The sequence below is a fragment of the Chiloscyllium punctatum genome, chromosome 1 (genome assembly GCF_047496795.1).
Source record: "Chiloscyllium punctatum isolate Juve2018m chromosome 1, sChiPun1.3, whole genome shotgun sequence".
NCBI classification, from domain to species: Eukaryota; Metazoa; Chordata; class Chondrichthyes; order Orectolobiformes; family Hemiscylliidae; genus Chiloscyllium; species Chiloscyllium punctatum.
The window spans coordinates 121720382-121735497 of NC_092739.1; positions in this window are offsets into that span (position 1 = coordinate 121720382).

Sequence of the window (15116 nt, forward strand, 5' to 3'; positions counted from 1 at the left end):
GTAACATTTGAACACTGACAAGGAAGACTGATGAGCAAGGTTAGATCTCATGGAATACAGGGAGAACTAGCCATTTGGATACAGAACTGGCTCAAAGGTAGAAGACAGAGGGTGGTGGTGGAGAGTTGTTTTTCAGACTGGAGGCCTGTGACCAGTGGAGCGCCACAAGGATCGGTGCTGGGTCCTCCACATTTTGTCATTTACATAAATGATTTGGATGCCAGCATGAGGTACAGTTAGTAAGTTTGCAGATAACACCAAAATTAGAGGTGTAGTGGACAGCGAAGAGGGTTATCTCAGATTACAACAGGATCTGGACCAGATGGGCCAATGACCTGAGAAGTGGCAGATGGAGGTTAATTCAGGTAAATGCAAGGTGCTGCATTTTGCGAAAGCAAATCTTAGCAGGATTTATACACTTAATGGTAAGGTCCTAGGGAGTGTTGCTGAACAAAGAGACCTTGGAGTGCAGGTTCATAGCTCCTTGAAAGTGGAGTCGCAGGTAGATAGGATAGTGAAGAAGGCGTTTGGTATGCTTTCCTTTATTGTTCAGAGTATTGAGGACAGGAATTGGGAGGTCATGTTGCGGCAGTACAGGACATTGGTTCGGCCACTATTGGAATATTGCGTGCAACTCTGGTCTCCTTCCTATCGGAAAGGGTTCAGAAAAGATTAACAAGGATGTTGCCAGGGTTGGAGTATTTGAGCTATAGGGAGAGGTTGAACAGGCTAGGGCTGTTTTCCCTGGAACATCAGAGGCTGAGGGGTGACATTATTGAGGTTTACAAAATTATGAGGGGCATGGATAGGATAAATAGACAAAGTCTTTTCCCTGGGGATGGGGAGTCCAAAACTAGAGGGCATAGGTTTAGGGTGAGAGGGGACAGATATAAAAGAGACCTAAGGGGCAACATTTTCACGCAGAGGGTAGTATGTGTATGGAATGAGCTGCCAGAGGATGTGGTGTAGGCTGGTCCAATTGCAACATTTAAGAGGCATTTGAATGGGCATATGAATAGGAAGGGTTTGGAGGGATATGGGCTGGGCGCTGGCAGGTGTTACTAGATTGGGTTGGGATATCTGGTCAGTGTGGACAGTTTGGACCGAAGGGTCTGTTTACATGCTGTACACCTCTATGACTCTATGAGAAATATTGACAGGTCAAGCTAAATTTTAAAAGTAATAGTAATTGTTAGAATATTGCCGCTATTGTCAAATATAGCAATTATCGCATTTCTCTAATTACCCTGAGAAAATGACGGTATGCCTTCTTCTTGTGCCATTGGGAGCAGCTCTTAGGTCACTTCAGATAGTAGTTGAGAATCAACCACATTGGTACGTGACTAGAGTTACATAGAGGTCAGATTGTGTAAGAACAGCAGGTCTGTATTCCCAAAAGTTATTGAAGGAGGAATTTTACATGGTATCTTCACTCCACCCCTCTCCTGGGTACAAAGCTGTTGAGTATGGCGTGAAATAGGGTCCCATGGTTGTGATACTGTGTTTATTACCCATTCACTGCTGTTGGAATTTTACCTGTGTTGTGCGAGATGTGGGGTGGTCCTAATACCTGTTGGTCTTCATCTTCCATATTTTAGCAGTGGTAGTGGGTGCCCAGTGCAAGTTCCTGGCAGCATGATTCCTATTTGGGGAGGTGGAGAGTAGGGGTGGGTGGTGGTGGGGGTGAAACGATGGGAAGGTGTGTTTGGTTTAAATTCCCTGTGCCCAAGCCAGTCTACCATGTGTGTTCCCTACTCCTGTCCTGTCCTATCCTGTCCTGTCAAACCCACTCCATCTCACTAGTGTTGGGAAGCCTAGCTCCAGTGAAACCTTAGACCTACTTAGGATTTTAGCAATGTGTCTCCCCTTTACAGCGAGCACTTTTCCCGTATACTGGGATTAGAGAAATACCCGTCATCCAATTGGTTCACAGCCTACATGTGTGGGAATCCCTCACTGAGGCGGGGTGGGGGGTTGGGGGCGCGGGGGGTGGGGAATGAAGTTTTGCCAGTTTATTATAAGGTGGATAGCTCTAAAGTTGGTTTGGGACAAGCTGGTTAAGCAATGAGCATGGCCCCAAATTTCAAGCCAGCTGATGGGGCCAACACTTCCACATAAAACTATCCCCTCCCTAACTCCAGTTCAGCAGTTCAGTTTTATAGATTCTGGTTACATTTACTTTAACTAGATTTGTAACATAAACTGAATTCAAATTCTCACAATTCTGTGGTGAAATTTGAATGCACACTCTTCTGATCATGAGTCCAGTCCTGTCGTTTACTTGTTTCAAGGCATAATTACTGCACAACATTTTCACATCTGACAGTGTAGCTCGATTCCCATTTTGATTGAATTGCTACAACAGAACTAATCCAATGTGAAGCTGCGTTCTCAGTTTCCTTTTTGAATACTGGCTTACCAACTCCCACTTCCTATCCTCCTAGCTGATTTTCACAATTTATAATTCTTTTGCAATTCGTACACAAAACGAAACAACATGGTACCTTTCAACTAGCACTTTTTAAAAACTCATGTATAGTTTTAAAGATAAAAAGTGCTCACAGTCCTCAATGATTTCCATTACTTTATAGGTTGACTCTCAGGTTGTACATATGTATCTAGCAGATTAAGTGCACAGTCCTCTAATTAAATAGGAATGGTTGCAAATACAAATACAGGTTACCAGCCATATGAATTACTCATCTAAATCTTTAAATACTGCTGTTTTGGTTCCTTAATAACACAGATTTGTACATTAGGACGGTGTGTCCAATAGGTGCAGAATCTTTAGTGGCCCATTTGTAATGGCTTGACTTTTAGCTAACTGAACAGTCACCAAAGACAGGTAAAACCACTAGCCCTGAGAAATAGAAAGAAAATAAAAGAGAAAGCCCAAGTAAATCTCCAAAAAGAAAGTTAGCAAATGTCTGGCTGCTGGTACTTTCAGATAGGAGTTGTGCATGTCACTGTGAAACTAGTAATCCTGAAAAAACAAGTTGTCAATAACTTGTAAGAAAGTTTTGGGCATGCTTCACATAAGGTTAATCATTTTATTCGGAAATTAAGCAAAAGCAGTTGTCATAGTAAATTAACAGTTTATTTGTATTGGTTGCTGGAATTCCATGCACATGGAATATCCAGACTTCTGCCAAAGTGGGAGAAATTTACTTTTGAAAACAAATCCGAATGCAGGTGTTAAAACTTGAGTTTTTTAAAAACAGAACAAGGGTGCCATCTGCAGGTGAAATGCAAGTTAAACAAGTGGCATGATTTTTTTTTACCCCTATGCTCCACCAAGTGGAAACTGGCCATAATCACAGTTAAAGTCACCCAGTCCATATGTTTATCCAAAGTTACCAAGAACCCAGAATTTCTAATCTTAATCTGTTCTAAGGAGCGGATAGTAAAGATACAAAGTCCTAGCTGTGAAATTTTTATTTGTATCTGACTATGACTTCATTAGAACTCAATTGCAATTTCTGCTGATGCTCTGTGCAGTCACTTTGTTTTGGGCACATAACGACAGAAGCTTGTCCCCTCAAGTGGTTAATAAAGAAAAAGGGGAACTTGAGGGAGAGCAATGGAGTTCCTTTCTATCTGTACAATTATCTCTTAACTAACATCACTATATCAGATGATCGCATCATGCATCCATTTGCTTTCAAATGCCTCACCTTTCCTATCTCTGTAATCGAATCCAGTTCCATTAACACTTCTTAAATTAGTGATGGACAATAAATGCTGGCTATTTATCACTCTTCATATTTTGATCAATTCTATCTCCATGAATTCATTTTCTGGGTATCAACAGATTAAGCAAGTGGTTCGGAACCTAGCAGATGGAATCGTGTGCTTTGGCAGGAAAAAGAGAGGAGCAGCATATTATTTAGATGGAGAAAGTCTCCAGAAAGCTAAGAACAGAGGATTTGGGAGTCTTTACACACAAATCATAAAAGTTGGCAAGCACTTCAGTGGGTAATGGGGAATGTTTGCCTTTATTTCAAAGGAAATAGAGTACAAAAATAGGGAGATCTTGCTAAAACTATACAAGGCACAAGTTAGATCACACAATCACAAAGTCAACCAGATTAATAAGAAATAGAGTGGGAGCAGGCCATATTGCCTTAAGTTTGCTCCAAACGATCATGGCCTTGATGAGGCCTCTGTTTTCCTTCAAGTCTCCAAATCTGTTGATCCCAAACTTGAATAATCTCAATAACTGAACATCCACAACCTTATGGGTAGAAAATTGCATAATGTTTTAACCTTTGAATGATTAAATTTTGCCTCATCTGTCTTAATTTGCAGACACCTTACCCAGAGACTCTGCGTCCCAGTTTTAGCCTTCAGAAATTTATTGGAAACCCTCCACTTCTGGGTGGGGATCTGTTGAAGTTATAGTGGATGACATTTCTATGGCATTGTGCAAACTGTCAATGGATAGGAATTGATGGTATCCAAATACTGGATTAGTGGTGCTGGAAGAGCACAGCAGTTCAGGCAGCATCCAACGAGCAACGAAATCGACGTTTCGGGCAAAAGCCCTTCATCAGGAATCTGCAGTGGGATAGGGACTCCCTGAGATTCTTGTAGAGAGAGGAGGAAAACTTCTTCAAGGCAGGCATCCTTGCAAGAGGATTCGCAGTAGGGTTAAAATCAACGAGGTAAAAACAATGACTGCAGATGCTGAAAACCAAATACTGGATTAGTGGTGCTGGAAGAGCACAGCAGTTCAGGCAGGATCCAACGAGCAGCGAAATCGACGTTTCGGGCAAAATTGAAGGGCTTTTGCCCGAAACGTCGATTTCACTGCTCGTTGGATGCTGCCTGAACTGCTGTGCTCTTCCAGCGCCACTAATCCAGTATTTGGTTTTCAGCATCTGCAGTCATTGATGGTATCCACCCTTGCCATTGGATGGAACACTCCCATTAAATGGGTAACAGAGATATGTAATATAAATGTGAATGCACAAATAAAGTTGCATGACCATCAATTTAAATTATTGAACGTGGAAAACATATTTGATCATTTAAAGTGGTGTCCTTGTTCCATTCTTCTGAATCAAACAATTGTAGGGTTAACAAAAACATAAATTGCTGGGTAAACCCAGCAGGTCTGGTAGCATTTGTGGAGAGAAATTAAAGTTAATGTTTCGGGTGCATTGACCCTTCTTCAGAACTTAGTTCTGAGGAAGGCTCATTGGACGTGAAAAAGTAACTCTGATTTGTCTCCACAGGTGCTGCCAGACCTGCTGAGTTTTTGCAGCAATTTATGTTTTTGTTTCAGATTTCCAGCATCCGCAGTTCTTTTGATTTTTAATTGTAAGTTTAATTCCCTTCTTTCCTGAAAATATTGGGCTATGGCAGCATTTGATCCCCAATGTTTTCATCTAAGAGTGAGTTGCTGCTGCAAATTGCAAGTGGACTTCGCAATAACTATACAAAATGGTTGGACGGTATATAAAGTGGGCCTAGTAGGTTAGAACAAAGAACAAAGAAAATTACAGCACAGGACAGGTCCTTTGGCCCTCCAAGTCTGCAATGATCCAGATCATCTATCTGTCACCTATTTTCTAAGGATCTGTATCTACTTCCTGCCCATTCAGTTATCTGTCCAGATACATCTTAAGTGACACTATCGTGCCTGCCTCTACCACCTCCAATGGCAACGCATTCCAGGCACCCACCACCCTCTGTGTGAAGAACTTTCCATGCATATTTCCCTTAAAATTTTCCCTTCTCACCCTGAACTCGTGACCCCTAGTAATTGAGTCCCCACTCTGGGAAAAAGCTTTTTGCTATCCACCCTCTGTATTCCTCTCATGATTTTCTAGACCTCAATCAGGATCATCCTCAACCTGTCTTTCTAATGAAAATAATCCTAATCTACTCAACCTCTCTTCATGGCTAGCAACCTCCATACTAGGCAACATCCTGGTGCACCTCCTCTGCACTCCTTCCAAAGCATCCACACACCAGAACTGTGCACAGTATTCCAAATGTAGCATAACCAAAGACTTATATAACTGTAACATGACCTGCCAACTCTTGCACTCAATACCCCATCCGATGAATGAAAGCATGTCATATGCATTATTGACCACTCTATTGAACTGCATTGCCATCTTCAGGGTACATTGGACCTGAACACTCAGATCTCTCTGTACATTAATATTCCCCAGGACTTTTCCATTTCCTGTATTGTTCGGTCTTGAATTGGATTTTCCAAAATGCATCAACTCACATTTGCCTGGATTGAACTCCACCTGCCATTTCTCCACCCAACTCTCTAATCTATCTGCTGTATTCTCTGACAGTCCCCTTCACTCTCCGCTACTCCACCAATCTTAGTGTCATCTGCAAACTTGCTAATCAGACCACCTATACCCTCTTCCACATCATTTATGTATATCACAAACAACAGTGGTCCAAGCACAGATCCCTGTTGAACACCAATGATCACAGTTCTCCATTTTGAGAAATTCCCTTCCACTACTATTCTCTGTCTCCTGCTGCCCAGCCAGTTCTCTATCCATTTAGCTAGTGCATCCTGGACCCCATGCAACTTCACTTTCTCCATCAGCTGACCATAGGGAACCCTATCTAACACCTTACTGAAGTCCATGTATATGACATCTACAGCCTTTCCCTCATCAATCAACTTTGTCAATTCCTCAAAGAATTCTATTAAGTTGGTAAGACATGACCTTCCCTGCCCAAAACCATGCTGCCTATAACTGATAAAGCTATTTTCTTCCAAATGAGAATAGATCCTATCCCTCAGTATCTTCTCCAGTAGCTTCCCTACTACCCACGTTAGTCTGACCAGTCTATAATTACCTGGATTATCCCTGCTACTCTTCTTAAACAAGATTTGGAGGTGCCGATATTGAACTGGGATGGACAAAGTTAAAAATCACATAACACCAGGTTATAGCCCAACAGGTTTAATTGGAAGCATTAGCTTTCAGAGTGCTGCTCCTTCAGCAGATGGTTTTGGAGTAAAAGATCATACAACACAGAATTTATAGCAAAAGATTATAGTGTGATGCCACTAAATGATATATTGAAAAAAACCTGGATTGATTGTTAAGTCTCATCGTTTGGAATGACCATGTTGGTTTCAGTTCTTTCACGTGTAAACCCCAGAACTTTTTGAAAGTTACATTCTTGAGATAGCTTTAATAATATGTGCCATTTCAGCTCAGATACTGCATTGGAGGTATGAGGTTAAAGTCTCTCTGTGTCTCAATGTTCAGACTGATTCTATTTCTAAATTGGGAATTACAGAACCGTATGTGGATTTATGCAGTATTTGAGTAAAATAAAGTATAAGTGGTGTGAGCGTCTGTGAGACAGTGTGAGTATGTGAGTGTAATCGGGTATAAATCTGTGAGTGTGAGTGTGGGGGGGTGTATGTGTGAGCTTTTAAGAGAGAGTTTGTGTATGAGAGAGGGTCTACATTGTAGCGCATGTGTTTGTGTGCATGTGTGTGGGTGTGTGCATGCGCGTGTGCACATGTGTGTGCTTGCGCGCGCTTGTGTGCATGTGTATGAAAAAGTGTAGAGTGCAGTAGGGTCACCTGTAGTGCAACATGAACCCAAGGTCCCGGTTGAGGTCATCCCCATGGGTACCGAACTTTGCTATCGGCCTCTGCTTGGTCACTTTACGTTGTTGTAAAAAAATGACTGCAGATGCTGGAAACCAGATTCTGGATTAGTGGTGCTGGAAGAGCACAGCAGTTCAGGCAACCGGATTTTATAGAGCTGCAGCAAAACTTCGTGACTCTTAAATCCAGTCATCCTGTTAATGAAAGCCAAAACACCATTCACCTTCTTAACAACCCTATTAACTTGGGTGGCAACTTTGAGGGATCTATGTACGTGGACCCCAAGATCTCATTGTTCCTTCATACTGCCAAGAATTCTGTCTTTAACCCTGTATTCAGCATTCAAACTTGGCCTTCCAAAATGACCACTTCACATTTATCCAGGTTGAACTCCATCTGCCACTTATCAGCCCAGCTCTGCATCCTGTCAATATCATGTTGTAGCCTGCAACGGCCCTCGACACTATCTGCAACACCACTGACCTTTGTGTCATCAGCAAACTTACTAACCCACCCTTCCACTTCTTCATCCAAGTCACTTATAAAATCTACAAATAGCAGAGGCCCAAGAGCAGATCCCTGCAGGACACCACTGATCACTGATCTCCAGGAGGAATACTTTCCATCCATTACCACTCACTGTCTTCTCTCGGCCAGCCAAATATCCAGGCAGCCAAATTTTCCTGAATCCCATAACTCCTAACTTTTTGAATGAGCCTACCATGGGGAGACTTAACAAGTACCTTAGAGAAATCTATATACACCACATCCACTGCTCGACCTTCGTCAACTTGTCTTGTCACATCCTTGAAGAACACCGTAAGGCTTATGAGGCACGACCTGCTCCTCACAAAGCCATGCTGACTACCTTTCATCAAACTATGTTTTTCCAAGCAGTCCTAAATCGTATCTCTCAGAATCCTTTCCAGTACCTTGCTTACAATAGATGTAAGACTGACTGGTCTGTAATTCCCAGGGATTTCCCTATTCTCTTTCTTGAACCAAGGAACAACATTCACCTTGCTCCAATCATCCAGTACTACTCCCAGGGAGAGTGAGGATGCAAACCAGAGGTGTAGCAATCTCATTCCTCACTTCCCATGGTATCTGGTTCTGCCCCGGGGACTTATCTATCTTGACACTTCCCAGAATTTCCAGCACATCCACTTCATTCATATCAATCTGTTCAAGCCTGTTAACCAACTTTATTCTATTCGCATTGTCAACAAGGTCCCTCTCTCTAGTGAATAGTCAAGCAAAAAAATCATTTAAGCCCTCCCCTACATCATCAGACTCCAGGCACAAGTTCCCTCCACTATCCCTGATCGGCCCTACCCTCTTGCTAATCATTCTTTTATTCCTCACATGACTCTAGAATGCCTTTAGGTTTTCTCTAATCCTTCTTGCTGAGGCTTTTTCCTGCCCCCTCCTAACTCTCCTCAGTCCATTTTTGAGTTATTTCCTAGTTACTCTGTAATCCTCTAAAGCTGTGCCAAATCCTTGCTTCCTCAACCTTAAGTAAGCTTCCTTCTTCCTCTTGATGAGAAGCTCCTCTTCTCTTGTCATCCAAGGTTCCTTCACCTTACCATTCCTTGCCTGTCTCAGTGGGACAAAGTTATCCAACACTCGCAACACGTGTTCCTTAAACGGCGGCACGGTGGCACAGTGGTTAGCACTGCTGCCTCACAGCACCAGAGACCTGGGTTCAATTCCCACCTCAGGCGATTGACTGTGTGGAGTTTGCACATTCTCCTTGTGTCTGTGTGGGTTTCCTCCGGGTGCTCTGGTTTCCTCCCACAGTCCAAAAATGTGCAGGTTAGGTGAATTGGCCATGCTAAATTGTCCATAGTGTTAGGTAAGGGGTAAATGTAGGGGAATGGGTCTGGGTGGATTGCACTTTGGCAGGTTGGTGTGGACTTGTTGGGCCGAAGGGCCTGTTTCCACACTGTAAGTAATCTAATCTAATCTTAAACAGCTTCACATTTCTGTTGTGCATTTCCCAGAGAACAATTGTTCCCAATTTATACTGTCTAATAGCAACATAATTTTCCCTACCCAATTAAATACCTTCCCATCCTCTCTGTTCCTATTCCTCTTCATGGCTATGGTAAAGGTGAGGCAGATGTGGTCATTGTCACCAAACTGCACTCCCACCAAGAGATCTGACATGTGGCCTGGCTTTTTGCCTAATACCAAATCCAAGGTGGCCTCCTCTCTAGTTATCCTATCTACATATTGAGTCAGGAATCTATCCTGGACACAATAGACAAAATTGGCTCCATCCAGACCATTTGAATTAAGAACATTCTAATCAATACTGGGGAAGTTGAAGTCACCCAAAACAACAACCCTCTGTTACATCTGCACCTTTCCAAGATCTGCTGCCCAATCTGTTTTCTGTCTCTCTGCTGCTATTGGGAGATCTATAGAAAACACCTAATAAAATAACTGCTCCTTTCCTGTTACTGACTTCCACTCATACTGACTCAGTTGACAAACCCTCCTCAACAACCTCCTTTTCTGCAGCTGTGATGCACTCTCCAATTAACAATGCTACTCCCCCTCCTCTTTCAAACCCTTCCTGTTCTTTTTAAAAGATCTAAACCCTGGAACACCCAGCAACCATTTCTGCCCCTGTGAAATCCATGTCTCCGTTATGGCCCTAACATCATAGTTCCAAGTACTGATCCATGGTCTAAGCTCATCACTCATATACCTGACACTCCTTGCATCTGGATGGCTACATAATTCGGAAGGGTTTAGAGCTGGCAAATGGGACCAAATTTATTTAGGATATGTGGTCGGCATGGATGATTTGGACTGAAGGGTCTGTTTCCATGCTGTACAAATCTATGACTATATGACTCCATGACTATGACAGGAGAAAGTGAGGACTGCAGATGCTAGAGATCAGAGTCAAGAGTGTGTTGCTGGAAAAGCACAGCAGGTCAGGTAGTATCTAAGGAGCAGAAGAATCGACATTTCAGGCATAAGCCAGTCCTGATAAAGGGTTTATGCCCAAAACGTCCATTCTTCTGCTCCCCCACAGCTGCCTGACTTGCTGTACTTTTCCAGCAACACACTCTCGGCTTTGACCTCTAGCTCTGTAGTCCTCACTTTCACCTGGTTGACTTCAACCTTACTGCGAAGCCTCTTCCAAGGATGCCTGCCTTGAAGAAGTTCTCCTCTTCTCTCTACTAAGATCTCAGTGAGTCCCTCTCTACTGTCCTCCATTCCCAATGAAGAGCTTATGCCCGAAACGTCAAATCTTCTGCTCCTCGGATGCTGCCTGACCTGCTGTGCTTTTCCAGCAACACACTCGAATCCATGACAATGACAGACAGGGGAAGTTGCCCTTTCAATTGGCATATAAAATTTTCGCTTTCCAACACAAACTGCATTCATGTGAATAACAATTGACCACACCACTCTGTCTCATGCTCTGCATGCAATATTCAACTGTACGGAGACTGTTTGCAGCATAAGAGTTATTCTCATGTTCACAGTGTTGCTTTCCATCAACTGCTTCAGCTGCTATGCTAGCACGATGACTGTGTTCTGAAATAAAACAAAGAAGATAGTCACCGGTGGCTCAGTGGTTAGCACCGCTGCCCCACAGCACCAGTGACTTAGCTTCAATTCCAGCCTTGGGCGACTGTCTATGCAGAGTATGCACATTCTCCCTGTGCCTGTGTGGGTTTTCTCTGAATGCTCTGGCTTCCTCCAGTCCAAAGATGTGCAGGTTAAGTGAATTGGCCATACTAAATTGCCCCTAGTCATCAGGGATGTGCAAGCTAGATGGGTTAACCATGGGGAATGCAGGGTTAGAGGGATGGGATGCTCTTCAGAGGGTCATTGTGGACTCAATAGGCTGAATGGCCTGTTCCCACATTGTAGGGATTCTACGGTACTATATTAAAGACAATATAAAGGTGCAAATTAACACTGCTGTTACATTCATCTCCAATTTGAATATCAGGTTGCTTATCTGATATTCAAGTTGAAGATGAATTGTCAGCAGTGTCTGTTGATGACTAGCTTGGAATGCTATTCTGAGATTGAAGATCAGTTTAAAGTTGCCAACCTTAAAATAATCAGACAACTTTGTTTATAGGAAATATCTGGAACTCAATCAAAATTTTAGTCATATATATTTTTTTTGAAATTCCTTTCAGAAATATGAGACTATCCTTGGAAGTCACTGTAACTTTGTTCTAAATGAAATATATTTATTGTTTAATGCAATTCCACAATTAAGTGATTCCATTCCAAATTATAAACAGTTGTCTAGATCAGATATTCACAGCTGTCTTCAAGGGACTGGGTATGTGTACTCCTGGGATTCAGACAATATGTATAAAATTGCTGCATGAATATTGGCACCAGCTGTAAATATATTCAGACAAAGGCTGTACAAGTTTATTGCTGATTTGAACAATGCACATCTTGCTCAATTTTTTTTATCATCTTTAGATTTCAGTGGCCCATATTTATTTGATTTTCAGATCTTCCTCTGGTGAAATCTGAACTCTGATACCTGCCATTCTATGTGAACTGATTTCTTTGAGAATTGGAGGATCAGTCTTTGATTGTCAGACAGTAGATACTGATATGTAAGTGATGTTGCATTGGAGAACCATTTGACTTGCTTTCCCCTCTCATTAAGATGGCACAATCAATTTGATATTTGCTGACTTAGCAGTTTCCTCTGTGAATTCAATTGCTTGCTCAGTGAGTTCGTCTTTTCAGATTTGGGATTCATGAAGTGAAGCATTCTTATTGAGCTTGTGTAAGACATTTGCTTTTATTAAATTTGGGTTTGCTGTCAATTGAAGAGGGTAGTGGAACTGTTTTATATGCTTTCAATTGCTTTGGATTTTTTTTCACTAGTAGAGATGTGACATTGCGTTTCTCGAGCCAATAAGATTGTCGTGCAACATGTTCTGTAATTCTATTCATAACTGCCTTTCTAAATGGTGCAAAATTATTAACTGTTTTACAGTAAATCTCAATTGTTTAGATCTGTAATATTCTGTTAATAGTTTCAAAAATGTAATGTCCAATGTCTCAAGACCAAAGTAATTATGCACAAAATAAATGTCAATGCATTGTGGCAATACTATGGCTTTAAGAGATCTATTTTGCTTTTTTTTTAATGAAAGCTTTTAAGACAGAAGTCGTGAGACGTCTATTGAAAGCTTCTAAACAACTTGTGAGGCCTTGGACTTTTTTAAAAAGTTGGAACAACCTGATCAGGTGTACCCTAGAACTCTGTGGGAAGCTAGGGAAGTGATTGCTGGGCTCCTTGCTGAGATATTTCTATCATCGATAGTCACAGGTGAGGTGCTGGAAGATTGGAGGTTGGCTAACGTGGTGCCACTATTTAAGAAAGTTGATAAGGACAAGCCAGGGAACCAGTGAGCCTGACATCGATGGTGGGCAAGTTGTTGGAGGGAATCCTGAGGGACAGGATGTACATGTGTTTGTTGAGAGGTAAGAGGGAGGAGCAGAGGACTGCTGGAAAGGTGAATAAAACTGTTCAAAGAACTTACCTCAGGCGTCGGGGCCTCCATTTGTCGAGAGGTGAGATCGAGGAGCACTCTCTCTTTTAAAGGAGCTACAGAGGGAGAGGCCACAACGAGGAGCAGAGGACTGCTGGGTATATATTTGGGCAGTGGCTGAATCCCGAGACATTACACTAGTAGTGTCTCCCACCCGTCCTCCTCCTCTAACCAAAAGAACAGAATTCTTGTGTATTGCTAAGGTAAGGCATTTCATTTTATATTTCTTGTGTATGTGTGACAAATTCGAAGTTTACTATTAGTTGGTTAGTTGAATAAGACCGTGGAGAAGTAAGAAAAAGTTAAGATCTAGGCTACCTTCTGAAAATATTTTGAGGGGGTTTGATCTGATCTATAACAGGACCCCTCCTGATCCTTCAGTTCATAAAGGATAACCAGGTAATGCTGTGAGCATCAGCATTTTTCAAGGGAAATCATTTGATTTCTGGTGTTTGTCAAAAATTGCACATATTTTAATTGGGGACAATAAGAGCAAGATGTTGACTCACTTTCTGTAATGTCATTGAAGATCCCAGTATTTTATAAGGAGTGTCACATTACAAGTAGTCAAAATTAGAAAAAGATATTTTAAATGATCTGGAACTGGCAAAGTTTATGGACACCTGAAGATCTGTGAACTTCCTCCATCAGTTAGTGCCCATGTAGCCCATATGGGCCACTTACAAAACTGCAGCACCTTAACAATGAACTTCAAAGTTAGTATGAGAAAGTGAAGACTGCAGATGCTGGAGATCAGAGCTGAAAAATGTGTTGCTGGAAAAGCGCAGCAGGTCAGACAGCATCCAAGGAGCAGGAGAATCGACATTTCGGGCATAAGTCCTTCTTCAGGAATCACTTCAAAGTTAGTGTCTACTTCAGTTGTGCTTCAGACTCCCAGGCACCTGTAGTCTGAGTAAAATAAGATTTGGAATTGATGGCTCTCTCCCAGTTATTCTTTTTCCATTAGAAATGACTTTGCTAGGATTGAAGAAAAATCAACTTTCCATGGACCATGGATTTATCTTGTATGTTTTTAGCGAAAGCAAGATTTTTTGTATGATTCCAATTAATCTCTTGAAAGTGACCAAATTGGCTTGCACTGAATTTATACAAGATGAGCTTTCACTCTTCTGATTTCGACTGAGATTGAATCCATTGTCCTGCCAAAAGCTATTTGAGAAATTTTAAGGTCTCCTGGAATTAGTAAAAATTCAGAATAGTGGTTGGGAAGTTAGTTGAAAATTCATAAATGAAATGCTGTTTTTGATGGCATTGCATTTAAGGCTATTTAAAATAAAAATTCTAATAGTCCTTAATGATCTGCAGCACAGCTTACATGATATAAAGATATCATCAAACATGAAAAAGGTATGCTTCAGGACTTCGTAATGGAGATAAAATTGGGAGATGTCAGCTGATTTTTGATAAATTGGGTCATTAGATCTGAGCATGGTAAATTAAGTTTAATGTGGTTAGGGCAATTCAAAAAAGGGTAAAGAAACTCTGGAAATGCCAGCAAATCCTAGAGGTTTAAAAAATCATTAGGGCAACAGATAAAGCTGCATGGTGGCACAGCGGTTAGCTCTGCTACCTCCCAGTGCTAGGGACCCAGGTTCAATTCCTGCCTCAGGCAACTGGCTGTGTGGAGTTTGCACATTCTCCCCGTATCTGTATGGGTTTCCTCCCATAATCCAAAGGTGTGCAGGTTAGGTGAATTGGCCATGCTAAATTGTCTGTAGTGTTCGGGGAATGGGTCTGGGTGGGTTGCTCTTCGGAGGGTTGCTGTGGACTTGTTGGGCTGAAGGGCCTGTTTCCACACTGTAAGTAATCTAAAGTGAGTGGCAGGGTTGGGGATTTCAAGACTAGAGGGCATAATTTTAAGGTGAGGAGAAAATTTTAAAAATGACATGAGGGACTTTTAAACACAGATTTACTTGTTTGTGGAT